General features: G+C 34.9%; 1 protein-coding gene across 10 annotated transcripts in view; it reads right to left on the bottom strand.

Annotated features, from left to right (window-relative positions):
- NFIX (nuclear factor I X) overlaps positions 1–12,160 on the bottom strand; it is a 228,392-nt gene that overhangs the window by 178,933 nt on the left and 37,299 nt on the right. The window lies entirely within an intron of this gene.

The following is a 12,160-nucleotide window of genomic DNA, read 5'->3' as shown; positions in this document are numbered from 1 at the left end:
TTGTTGTTGTTGTTTCCCCCCTTTTTTTCCTTTCCCTTTTTCCTCCTAAACTCTCTGGCTTGCTTGCTTTCTCCTTTCATGCTCGGTCCCCAACCATTTGCCTTTGCCAATGCCAGCAGAAAAAAAGAGAGAGAGAGAGAGAGAGAGAGAGAAGAAGGATCCACCTATTTGGCAAGAAGACCTATCGTGGAGCAGCCAATGGCTGCATCAAAGGAAAAGGGAGGTGGAGGGGGAGGTTGGCAGAGAAGGAATCAGGGAGGGGGTGGCAGAGAGAGAGAGACAGAGAGAAAGAGACTGTGCAGTTAAGAGACTGAAAACAATTTGCCAAATCGACAAGTTCGTATCTAACAAATAAGCAAAGTCCAGCAGCAATGGCATTTTTATTGGCCTGCAGATTTTGGCTAGAATACAACTTGCAAAATATTTTAAATAAATAAATCTCCTAGGATACACCCCAAACTCATCTCCCCCCCCCAAGACAGCCCCACAGGCCTCAGAGAAAGCAGCTGTTCTGTCTTTCTCTCTCCATCTTATTCTCCTTCTGTCACCTCTTGGCCCAACTATTTCTAGGAAAAGATCTGTTCAACTATAATACTCTTTAAGTATTTAAAGAGTATTTAGATTTAGCTTACTTTTTTCTTAGTTCAAGCATAGAAAGTCATTGTCCCCTGCCCCAATAATTTCTTCGTAAGTTCCTGTTATCTACCTAAGACTTCAGCCAGCCAGTCTGTCCTGTTCCTAGCAAAATATGAGTTTTCTGCACATTTCCCCTTCCTTCTGCCACTTCATCTTAACATTTGCCAAGAACTTCAATCCTTAGTGTTGGCCGTCAATCATTCATTTTGATAAAATTATTTATGTCTTCTAACCCCAAATCAATAAACCAAACATGACAAAACTTAAACATACTGTAAAGTTGGAATTATCCTGAAACTTTTTCAAGAGCAGCTATTTTAAGATATTTCATCACAACACACTCTTTGTTACCTGACTTTTGATTATGTTGCAAGTTTAAAACAAAGAGAATCAGAAGAGCTGATTAAAAATAGTATAAATTAATTTCAGATAGAGAATTCTAGGAAAAAGGAAAAGTAGTACAAAGAAAGACAATAAAAAGAAAATGTGTAATATTTACGTATTATATAATACAAAAATATATTATATGTATGTACAAATACACATAATTATATATCACATAAAGTGTAAGATTGAGGTAAACAAATGGAAGAAGAAATAAAAAAGTTAAAATGGGGAGCTTTAAAGAAGATTAAAAATATGGGCAAGAAAGTCAATAATAATGATTATGATTATTAATAATCATCCTACAATGATACCTTTAACACCATCAAACAACAATATCTGCTTATCCCAGGTCTCTAGGAAGGACTCAATAGGTGGATAAAAATACCAAATCCAGTCTAAACTTCTGGCTGACTATGCGACAAACAATAATAATAATACCAACATCTTCAAGACTACTAAAAGAAAAGTTGTTTACTGTCATAAATATACAAAGGTTTGAAAACAAAGAAATAATGACTTGTTATTACAAATCAATTGCAAATGGCAGCTGTACTTAGAATAGTTTACAGTCTGCAACAAAGCCTTTAATATTATTAAGCAACAACCTCTGCCTATCTCAGGTCTTTGGAAAGCATTTGATAGGTGGACAAAAATGCCAAATCCATATAAACATCTGACTGACCATGTGCACAACCATAATAATAATCAACCATAATAATAATCAGTCCTCCAAAGCTTTTGCTTCAGTATGGGAGCATTTTAGAGAGACTTGGGAAATCATTCTTACTTTATTATAACTGAACCTAGTTTGTTTGTTCTTTGACTCAGCCCATCCATGCTCTTAGCACTTTATCGACTTCTCATAGGGCAACAATAACAGAGAAGCTCAATTTACAAACAATTCAGGGCACTACTCATACTGACGCAAAGGGCAGTATACATTCCTCTTAGCACTGCCATAGCTTGAGTATTTCTAGCTTTGACTATGCATGTGTGAGTGCAGTCCCTGATATACCAAATACACTCGTGAGAGGTAATCCATGGAGATAGCATGAAAGTCAGATCTATGCTGAGCCTTTTCTTTTCTAATGCCCACTGTCAGCTCCAGGCCTTGTTGCCAGGTTTTCAGCAGCCAAGTAGACAGCCAAATGAGAGTTCCGGATTTACATTTGCAAATCATAAGTGAAGGTTTGCCCTGCTCAGCTTAAATGGGGGGGGGACAAATGGCTGCTTCTCATTTCTGTCCACCCACAAATCTGGCATTAGCCAGTCCATTGGAGCAGGGTACAGAACCCTCCAACCTCTTCCCACACATAAACAGATTGCTTGCTTGGGAAAAGTATGGGCTGCCCCACACCTCTCTGTGACCCTAGTGACAAAATATCAAAGGACTGTGACCAGATACCTAAACCTGCTCCTTCTGCTCGATCACACAGATTATAGGTGAGCAAGCAGGCAGGCAGGTAGGCAGTTGAGGTGGAAAAATTCTCTCCAGGCACAAAAGCTTGGAGATTAATTTTCTGCATCTGTGTCATGAAGGGGTATATGTGCAAGCTGAAGCACAAGGAAATAGAATAAAAGAAGATAAAAGAAAAATGAACTGCCCTTTCCCTCTCTCTCCTCTTTAGCCATCCCCCCCAAAGATTTTCAAAATAAGTTGGTGAAATTTAAAACTCATTTGACTCTCATAACCTGGGAGCGCAAAGACTCCCAACTTCTTATATACACAGAATGCTTCCTTTAAATTAGTGTATTTCTTTTAACTTCTAAGTAACTAATACATTTTTTTCTTTAATATAAGATTTGATATGGAGCTGAAATATGCTATTCCTCCATGTAAAAAAGGCACTGCACAAAATTAAATTTTAAAATCCAACTCTAGGGATACTTATGAGAAGCTGCAAATAAGTATAAATACCTTTCTTCCCCTCATAAAAGGAGTACCAATATCCATGTTTTATTCAATTTTTGGCCATGTACAAGTACAACAACCCCAGATTTGAATTCGGTGTTGAAGCCCTTTGCAATATTTTTTACCTCAATATAATCAACCCCCTGAACTGATTATGAGATCTGACTAGCCCTAACAATGCCAGTCTATAATATGATGATACTTGGTCACAGCTAAAATTCTGATGTACTCTTTTTACTTTTCTGATACATTAAAACAAGCACACGTGTAATTTAATTGTTATCTTGCATCAGTATCAGATTTCTATGGGATTTATGGAGATAAAGACGCAAGTGGAATTCCACATTGGACAAGTAACCTATAATGTTTCATCTAGCATTTTTTATTCATTTAAAAAAAGAGAGAGATGAAAGTGAATCTTTTCTTTTAATACTACATTGACGTTAATTTGAATATCACTGTGGATATTTGTCATTTAATCAAAACAGAAACAGAAAGAGAGGCTACAAATGAAACAATGGAAACATCGTCAAGCATCGGCACCCACTGTTGGTGATTACAAAGGAAGCTGTTGACCGTTCAAACTAGAAAACATTTATTCTTATTTAGGGATTTTGCAACAGATTTTTTTTTTTTTGATAATGCATACTTCGGTACAGCCATATTAGGGAAATAACCTAATATCACAAAAACCTTACAATGGAATTAATCTGCCACATATAGTATAGTTGCTGTATAACTTCTATTCAAATCAGTGAAGTTCCTTGTATCATCCCCTGGTTTCCAACATTAAATAATAAAAGGCGACCATATACGAGAGGTCTAGTACAGAAGATTATTGTTTCTTGCAAAATAATAAATTGGAATATTTGACTGAAGAGAAAATGTGTGCATCATATTCTCCATCTAATCAATCAATAAACAAGTGAGGAGAAATAAAATAATTAGTACACCTAACTAGAAGATACACGACACCAATAGAAACATATCAATTAAAGGGAAAGAAGAAAGAAGAGTATATTTTTAAAAGAGTCATTCTAAAAACCTAGAGGGAAACAGATCAACTAGAGGAAAACAAAGAGTCAGCTCTAATATCTGAAACAGTTTCCCTGCCTCCTTTCACCAAAACAAAAACAAAACAAGTTTTTATCATTGCCATTCCAGTTTAAAGCATCGTCACTTTTATCTGCATTAACTAAAGATCTTAAGGGAATCATTTAAGAAAAAGTTTATTTAAAAGCATAGTTTTAAATGCTGATCTGGAGGTAGGGAATTCTCTAAACTCTGGGAAAACTTTTATATCAAAATTCTACATATGTTTACTCAAGAGTAAATATTGAGTTCACTACAGTGTGCTGTGCTCCCAAATGAGCATCTAGCGGACTGCAGAAGCTAATTGCTTCAAATAAAACTTTCCAACTCTTTGTCTATTTTCCGTGTGTGTATGTGTGTGTGTGTGTTTATTTTTGCATTTTCATTTTTGGAGGCTCTCTTTCTCTCCCTCCCTCCTTCTCACTTTCACTCTTTTCCAGTAAGAGGATCAACTGTAAAGCTTTCTTGGGGTTGTCATAGAAACAGTCAGTAGCACCCTGGCAAACTACTTCCTTAGTGAATGAATAGCACATAAATTTCCACTCTCCACAGGGCTAGCGAGATCTACAACATATTAGCCTGTGGCTTGCTCCTGCCGTTTTTCCCCCCAGAGTGCAGAAATGAGAAAGCTTTTTTTGCTAAAAATGAGTCTATGGGACTCTATGTCCATCTTGGCTGGGTTCCAGATGGGGTACTAAATTTAAGATGGCTACATCTTCCCATCATTATAAAGAATGATGATATGCACTATTTTGCAACATACATCATGATATAGGAGCAAAGTTATACAAATACACAAATACACGATAGAAATTAAAATAAAAGAAATTGACTGGATGCAAACAACAACTTCCGGCATGGATTAGGATAATTAAACTGTTTTGTTATTGCCCGATAAGACAGAATAGTCTCCCAACATAATACTTTTTTAAAAATGTGTACTGTATATTGCACAATGCTCGCATGAACCCAATCTAGTCTCTCAGTAATTGCCAACTCACCTCTTTTAAAGTAATCATCAAATATCTCCTACTCATGTCTCTCCAATATTAACATAATTCATTTTCACAACTATAGGAAATATTTATTAATGTACATCTCACATCTTTGGCATATTATACAACAAAATCCCTAGAACAATATCAATCGATATAATAGTTATATCAGCTTGCTTTGCTTCTTCATTCTTCTGAGCCTTATAACACTTAGAGCCTGCTTGAAAAGTTTTTCTCTCTCTGACCTGATTTAGCACAAACAAGGGAAAACTGCAGTAGGCTCCACGTCCTAACGAACTTGAGTTAATTAATGCTGTGAAAGAAAGAGGTTCTCTCTCAGCCTCTTGAATCATGGTTCACTACCCCTTTCAATTTTCTATCTCTCCCCGCCCCAAAAAAAAGTGAGAGAGGAATTGCATTCAAATATTTTTTCCCCTGTCTGAGCAGGGAAAATAAACAACGCACAAAATGGAAACGGAACAACAGTATTACATAAATCTATGCAAGAACCTGTTATAAAAATACTAAAAACAGTTATCTCAATATTTCACTTTATAAGTAGGCAAAGATAAATAAATTAAACAAGTTTAATAAGTGGTTCCATAATTTAACATTAAACCGAGCAACTGGACTTAATGAAAGAAATTGAAGAGAGTCCAGAAAATCTATTTGTTCTTCCTTTCTATAATTGTAACAATAGGGACAAAAACAATTAAGACTCTTAATTTCTGAGTAAATTAATCCAGTCCTGACTTCTGTACATAATCATACTTCCAATCAATATTCGGATTAAGAATGAAAAATTGAGAGTCTCTTTGATTACAAATTTACTGAATAAAATTGTTCAACTTTTGCCATGAGGGCTAGATTGTCCAACAAAAGTATATTTTATAAAAAATAATTTACAGTATGACCCTATAAATCCATAATTCCTACAACAAGAATTAAGAACATGATCTAAACACTAGCTCTCCAGCACATGAGTATTCCAAACTAATTCTAAAGTTTAAAACATTTGATAATGCCAGTAACACCAGGTTTGCTGTTAGTGCAATCCTAAATGTTTGTGCTTAGTAAGCTGCCCAGAGGTTTGCATAAAATTGTAGAAACACTACCAATAGTTATTAATTATTAGAGTGACATAAAATTCTACAGAATTGAGAGTCTAAGCTCAGATACATATACTGAAAGAGTACTGGGCGTGCGGCAACAAAGAACAAAAACCAGCAAGCAAAGTATCATTACTTTTAGCTAGTTTTATATTTTACTCCTTTAGTTTATGATAGGAAGTGTTCTCATTATTCACTGGGATTCCTCATTTCCCTCCCCCACCCCCATTTATTGTTTATTCAAGTACGACTTATTCATTTGTACTTTATTCACATACGATTTATTCAAGTGCTATACAATTCATTCATTGAAAGGGGGCAGCTCCCTTTGGTGCCTAAAACAGGTCAGTGTGTAAATTTGTGGTATGTGAAATTATACAGTTTGTTTCCTTTGTTTTGTTTTTGTGGCAGAGTTTGGCTTGAACAGAGCCATTTTTCCAAAGACCACAACCAAAAATTGTAAATGAAATTAAATGAGCAGATAGAGCTCTTTATCTACTGTTGTACAAATAAACACTAGTATAAGGCTTCCTGTATTCTTGATGCCAATATCACTAGAAGCTCTGGAACATTTATGGCAACTGCTTTTCCAGTCAGTTAGGTCATCGGTAGGAGCCGAAGACTAAGATGAGACAAGCACATTAGACAGAAAAGTACAGTTGTCTTACTAAGAAGCTACAGCTGGGATGGGAAGGCTACTAACCCATATGTGAATGTGACCTGCAGGTTATTGTGAGGAATAGGTTATATATAATACATTTTTAAAACCAAAATAATTCCATCCTAATGACAGTAGACACTTCTAAGGCTGTGTTGTATTTATTTTTTTCACCACAAGAATTAAGATTTATACCAGAAAGTAAGTTTTAAAAATGGACATGATTACACAGATTTACCAAAAAAGAACAATATATGCAACTATTTAATATACATTTGAAATTATTTTTAATAAAAATAAATGTAATTTTAATTAATAAATAAACATTACTTTACAAACTGCCTACAGACAAGTAATTATTCACCAGTAACAACAGGAACAATTTTCCTTTCACTGTTGTTTGTACCATGATCTCTGAATAAGCCGGATGTGTCACGCATTGGCCACACCCACGCCCGGTTTAGCAAAGGGGAAAAAAGTCCCGATACATCATGTGACGCTGCCATGATGACATGAGTTTGACACCCCTGATTTTGACCAACACAATTCATTGGCAGTATTCAGAAACAATGCTAATTGGACTTATCCCAATGAAAATAAACACAACTCCTCACCACCAGTCTAACCAATGGGTATTCTGTCTCAAATTGAGAATTGTGTCTAACACATGTGGAGAACATGAAACCAGGATTGATAAACTATGGTTTATTGTCACACAAATATATTTCAGACTCACTGGTTTTACTGCTGCAAAGACAGAATGCATTTTAGTTTATTTATAATTATTCATAAATTACAATTGTACCTAAATCTAAATAAACTTTGGTTCATTGGCTACAATTTATTGAAACAAATTCTTCGAACACTTCATGGCTTGATTCATAAAAATAGCTTGGTTTAATAAACTATTGTTAAGATTAACCACAGTTTAGGGCTTGACCAGAAAGCTAAACTGAAGTTAACTGAAATTTGAAACAAATGTTTTCAACCTACTTTTTGAAGAAGTTCTGGAGAAAAACACAATAAAGATCTCAGAAGCCTGAAGTAGGTTTACATGCATTAAGCATAAACCTCATAATTTTTAGGGGATCTTTTTTAATTTTAAGTGAAAACTAACTAGTATCTACATAAATACATTAAAAACTTTTCAAAAAGTTTTAGACTGAAATAGACTAAAGAGTCAAGGCTTGATATTTACCCATTTAAACTTTTTAAAAAGTTGTTAATACATTTATGTGAATCTTACTCTTTCAGATAGAATACCAAGAAGATATGTCTTATAATCTTTTTTTAAAGGTAAAAATGCTCCAGATAGCAGACAAGTCAAAATCACTGTCCAGTTGGCATCTGTAACAATTACATCAAATGTTCATACATATAAATATGGGTTGGTTTCAGCATTTAAAGATTACAACTAGAGAAACCAATATAAGCTGACAAATCATTATGCAGGCACTCACAACAGTTTTACAATCCCACCTGCAAACCTCTGAAATACTCCCATCTGCATATAGACTTTGTGTACAAATGGTAACTGATAGAAATGCCATATCTGTTTCTTATTCCAATTACTGATTACATTAACAGAGGAATGGAAAGGGAGGCGAGACATCAGGCACCCACTATTGCAACATTTTGCAACAGCTTGGTATCAGAAAATGTTTTAATGATATAACATGTTTCTAAAGGCATCTTGGCAACCAAACTCCACAACAAATAGAAAAGACAAAAATATAATAAAATATGAAATGTCTCAAAATTAATCTCATGACGACAATAGTATAATGTATGCTGGGAAGAGAACTGAAACACTGCATAATGAATATGCATAACATAATGAATACTTTTTCGTTAAGCACCTGATGAGGCTTGTAATCTAGAAAAGCCAGATAGAGCTAGAGATAAAATATGTCTTGAAGACTCTGCACTGATTTGTTGGGACAGTAAAATTTCTCCACTGACATTTCTAGATCTTTTTCCAAGTAAAGAGAAAGATAATCTTACAAACAGATTTAAATGTGTTTTTGTCTTGTAAGAATGCCCTCAGAAATCCAAGTGCTATATCTATATATGGTGTGTGTGTGTGTGTGTGTGTGTGTGTGTCGAAATACTCCTCAGATTGGTGAAAAATATTGAAGCGAAAATATAAAGATCTCTCCCAGAATTGTGGGTGGGCCTGACTCCTCACATTGCCTTATACTGTAACTTTAAATTTCCGCTTCATAAATTTCAGATCAATTGATAGAGATTCCCACTACCTTCCCTGGATTATCCCAGTGGTTTATTTTATTTGCCTGCAAAAGGAATCATCAATGCCATCATGGACACCAAGGAACCCCTGAGAGCAGACCCCATTGCATTGAAAAATCTAAATCACTGAAACCACAGGAATAAACAACAACAATAATGATGATAACTAAATTATCAATGACTCTGGGTGACTCACAGCAATCCAAGAAATTTAATAAACTCAATAGAATATTGAAAAATAAAAATGGCAACTATGATGAAGTAAGGGGGCTCGTTCTCCCTCATTGAAGGCCTAGTTGAAGAGCCAGCTCTTCATGGCTCTTCTAAACAACATTAGAGTGAAACAATCCAAATATTGGGAGGATCCTCAACGTTGTTTACACATCAAAATTATATCCCACCTATCTCTGAAAGATATCAATACTCTGTTCCTCACGAGCTCACAAATATACAGAAATTTTACCTCAGTAAGAAGGTCCATATTAAGGCAAATTACAATATTCTGCAAATTTTAACAAATGCATATGGTAAAATTCATTTTCCAGAATGAAAGATTTTATGGCTAAAGATGCCATAGGAAAGCTTATGGCACAATAGTTGAACAATAAACTTAACTATTTAAAAATAATCTGAAATGTTATTCCCTTTGCGATAGCCATTCAGAGGCTAATAAAAGCCAGGCAATTGTCTTCTAAAAGGCAAATACACTACATTTGCATTCAGGCAGGTACTTGGCTTTTGGTGTATATGGAATTCTTTGATGTTATTCGTATTTTTTTATTTATGTATTTTACTTGATTTTACTTGCATCTTAATAACTTTGTGTGCTCTGTGTTTTTGTCTTGATGTTTATTATTGTTAGTTGCCATGAGAATCATCCTCTCTGGTAAGACATGATATCAATTAAACTGGCACACCAGTTGTAATGCAGTAATACCTATTCCAAAATAATGTCTGGATGTAAGGTAGCCTTTTTGCTGAATGGAGAAATCTCCGAAGGCAAAGCAGCCCAGCTGCTGATCACATTTTAACAATAAGGAATTGGAACTAGATTAATGTCCTAGCTTTCCATGGTAGAAGAAAGCAGCTCTAAAAACTAAAATGTTATTTCTAAAGACAGCAAGTAAATTTTCTCAAACTGACACAATTAAATAAGAATTTGAGGAATTAAAGCAATTCTTCTATAAGGAGGCCAAATGCAGTCCAGCAGCCATAGTAGGTTAGACTGCACAAGATCCTTAATCGCTCTCTAACTTCTGCAAGTCTAAACACACTGAAAAAGCAAGCAGCTTTTAATTTCAAGCTGCTAGCATGAAGCTGTTTCTCTGCTCAGCTTAGACAATTGGAAACTGTACAGGCTTGCCTTGAACCTCCTATCTCTTGTAGTGAGGCAGAAAGTGGGTTTACAGAACATGCCTGTATCTCCTGAAAAGTGGCTGTTATCACCTTGGTATAGCTATAGTAACAGTAGCGTTTAAAGTTTATTGAGTATTTCAGAATGTGTTGCCATTGCTTTTCTTGTATGTCAGGCATGTTTTATTTTTGTTTTTTTACTTTTTAAACTTATTCTTAAGAATATTCTGTTTTGCCTCAGGTATTCAATAATTGTGACTCATATAAGAATTCTGCTGCTTGGTTCTGCACTGCCTATATATAAAATAAAAAAGAGACTCATCACTAATTGTGAATCCTACAGACAAATTCACCAGGTACCATTCACTCACTAAAAAGTAAATGGATCATAAATTTTAAGCTGTTGTTTTGAGCTTAAATGTCATTGTGAACATTTGCTATATCTGCAGCATATAACAAACCATTATTATACAGATGGTGGCTTTAGGCATGCAAGCAAAGCCCCACACCTTTTTATACATAAAAGGGTTTTGGTCATATGATTGAAACCACCATCTTAATTTTTTTTTACATTTCCACTGTAGACAATGACAATACAATTGTTGCACTTGAAATTATATTTCAATCCTGAAGCTAATTTGCCCTGGCCTACCAATAACATGGTTGCTTTTGTGCATTTAACAGAAGTTGTATATATGGAAGTAAACAGATTAAGGTATATTTCAAAATTCTATGTAGCTCAAGACTTACTACATTTATATACTTGTATATATGAAACTATGTTTTGGTTTATCCCTAATCATCTATAGATGAATATCATGGTTTCTTTCCTAAAAGAAACCATAGTATTTATATTTTATTATATTTCTAGATGAAATGTTAATATATATTGCTAGTCCATATATGATGCTATACTCTAAATAAATACATACATACATACATACATACATACATACATACATACATACATACATAAATTTCTTAAAAGACCTATGTGCAACCAGTTTAGATGAAATGGACAAGGCAGAATTGCCATACTGAAAATATTGGTGAATGAGTAAAAGGGAACCAGGAGTGCATAACTAAAGCCGGTTTATAAAATCACATGTGATGTTCTAGACTGTCATTTCCAAAAAGTAGTTCTTGCTGCAAATTAAGTTGCTGTTAAAAAGTTAGCAATGCCATCAACTAGACTGTCCAGAGAATTTTCATAGAATATAGAACATAGAATAATAAAGTTGGAAGAGACTTGGAAGTCTTCTAGTCCAACCCCCTGCTCAAGCAGGAGAGCCTATACCATTTCAAACAAATGATTGCCCAGTCTCTTTTTGAAAGCTTTCAGTGATGGAGCCCTCACAACTTCTGGAGGCAGGCCATTCCATTGGTTTATTGCTCTCACTATTAGGAAATTTCTCCTTAATTGTACGTTGCCTCTATCCTTAGTTAGTTTCCATCCATTGTTTCTTGTCTTGTCTTCTGGTGCTTTGGAAAATAAGTTGACACTCTTGTCTTTATAAGAGCCCCTCAAATATTGGAACACTGATATTATGTCTCCCCTAGTCTCCCCTTTTCACCAGAGTAGACATATCCAATTCCTGCAACCATTTTTCATACGTTTTAGCCTCCAACCCCCTAATCATCTTAGTTGTTCTTCTTTGTACTCTTTCCAATATCTTAACATATTTTTTATAGTGTGGTGAACAGAACTGGATACAATATTTGAAGGGTGGTCTTACTAAGGCTTTATAAAGCGGTACTAGAACTTCAC

Source organism: Pituophis catenifer, unplaced genomic scaffold (assembly GCF_029215685.1).
Source record: "Pituophis catenifer annectens isolate HBS135680 unplaced genomic scaffold, rPitCat1.0.hap2 SCAF_2, whole genome shotgun sequence".
Classification (NCBI taxonomy): domain Eukaryota; kingdom Metazoa; phylum Chordata; class Lepidosauria; order Squamata; family Colubridae; genus Pituophis; species Pituophis catenifer.
The sequence above is the reverse complement of the archived record's forward strand: the minus strand, read 5'-3'. Positions and strand labels throughout refer to the sequence as shown.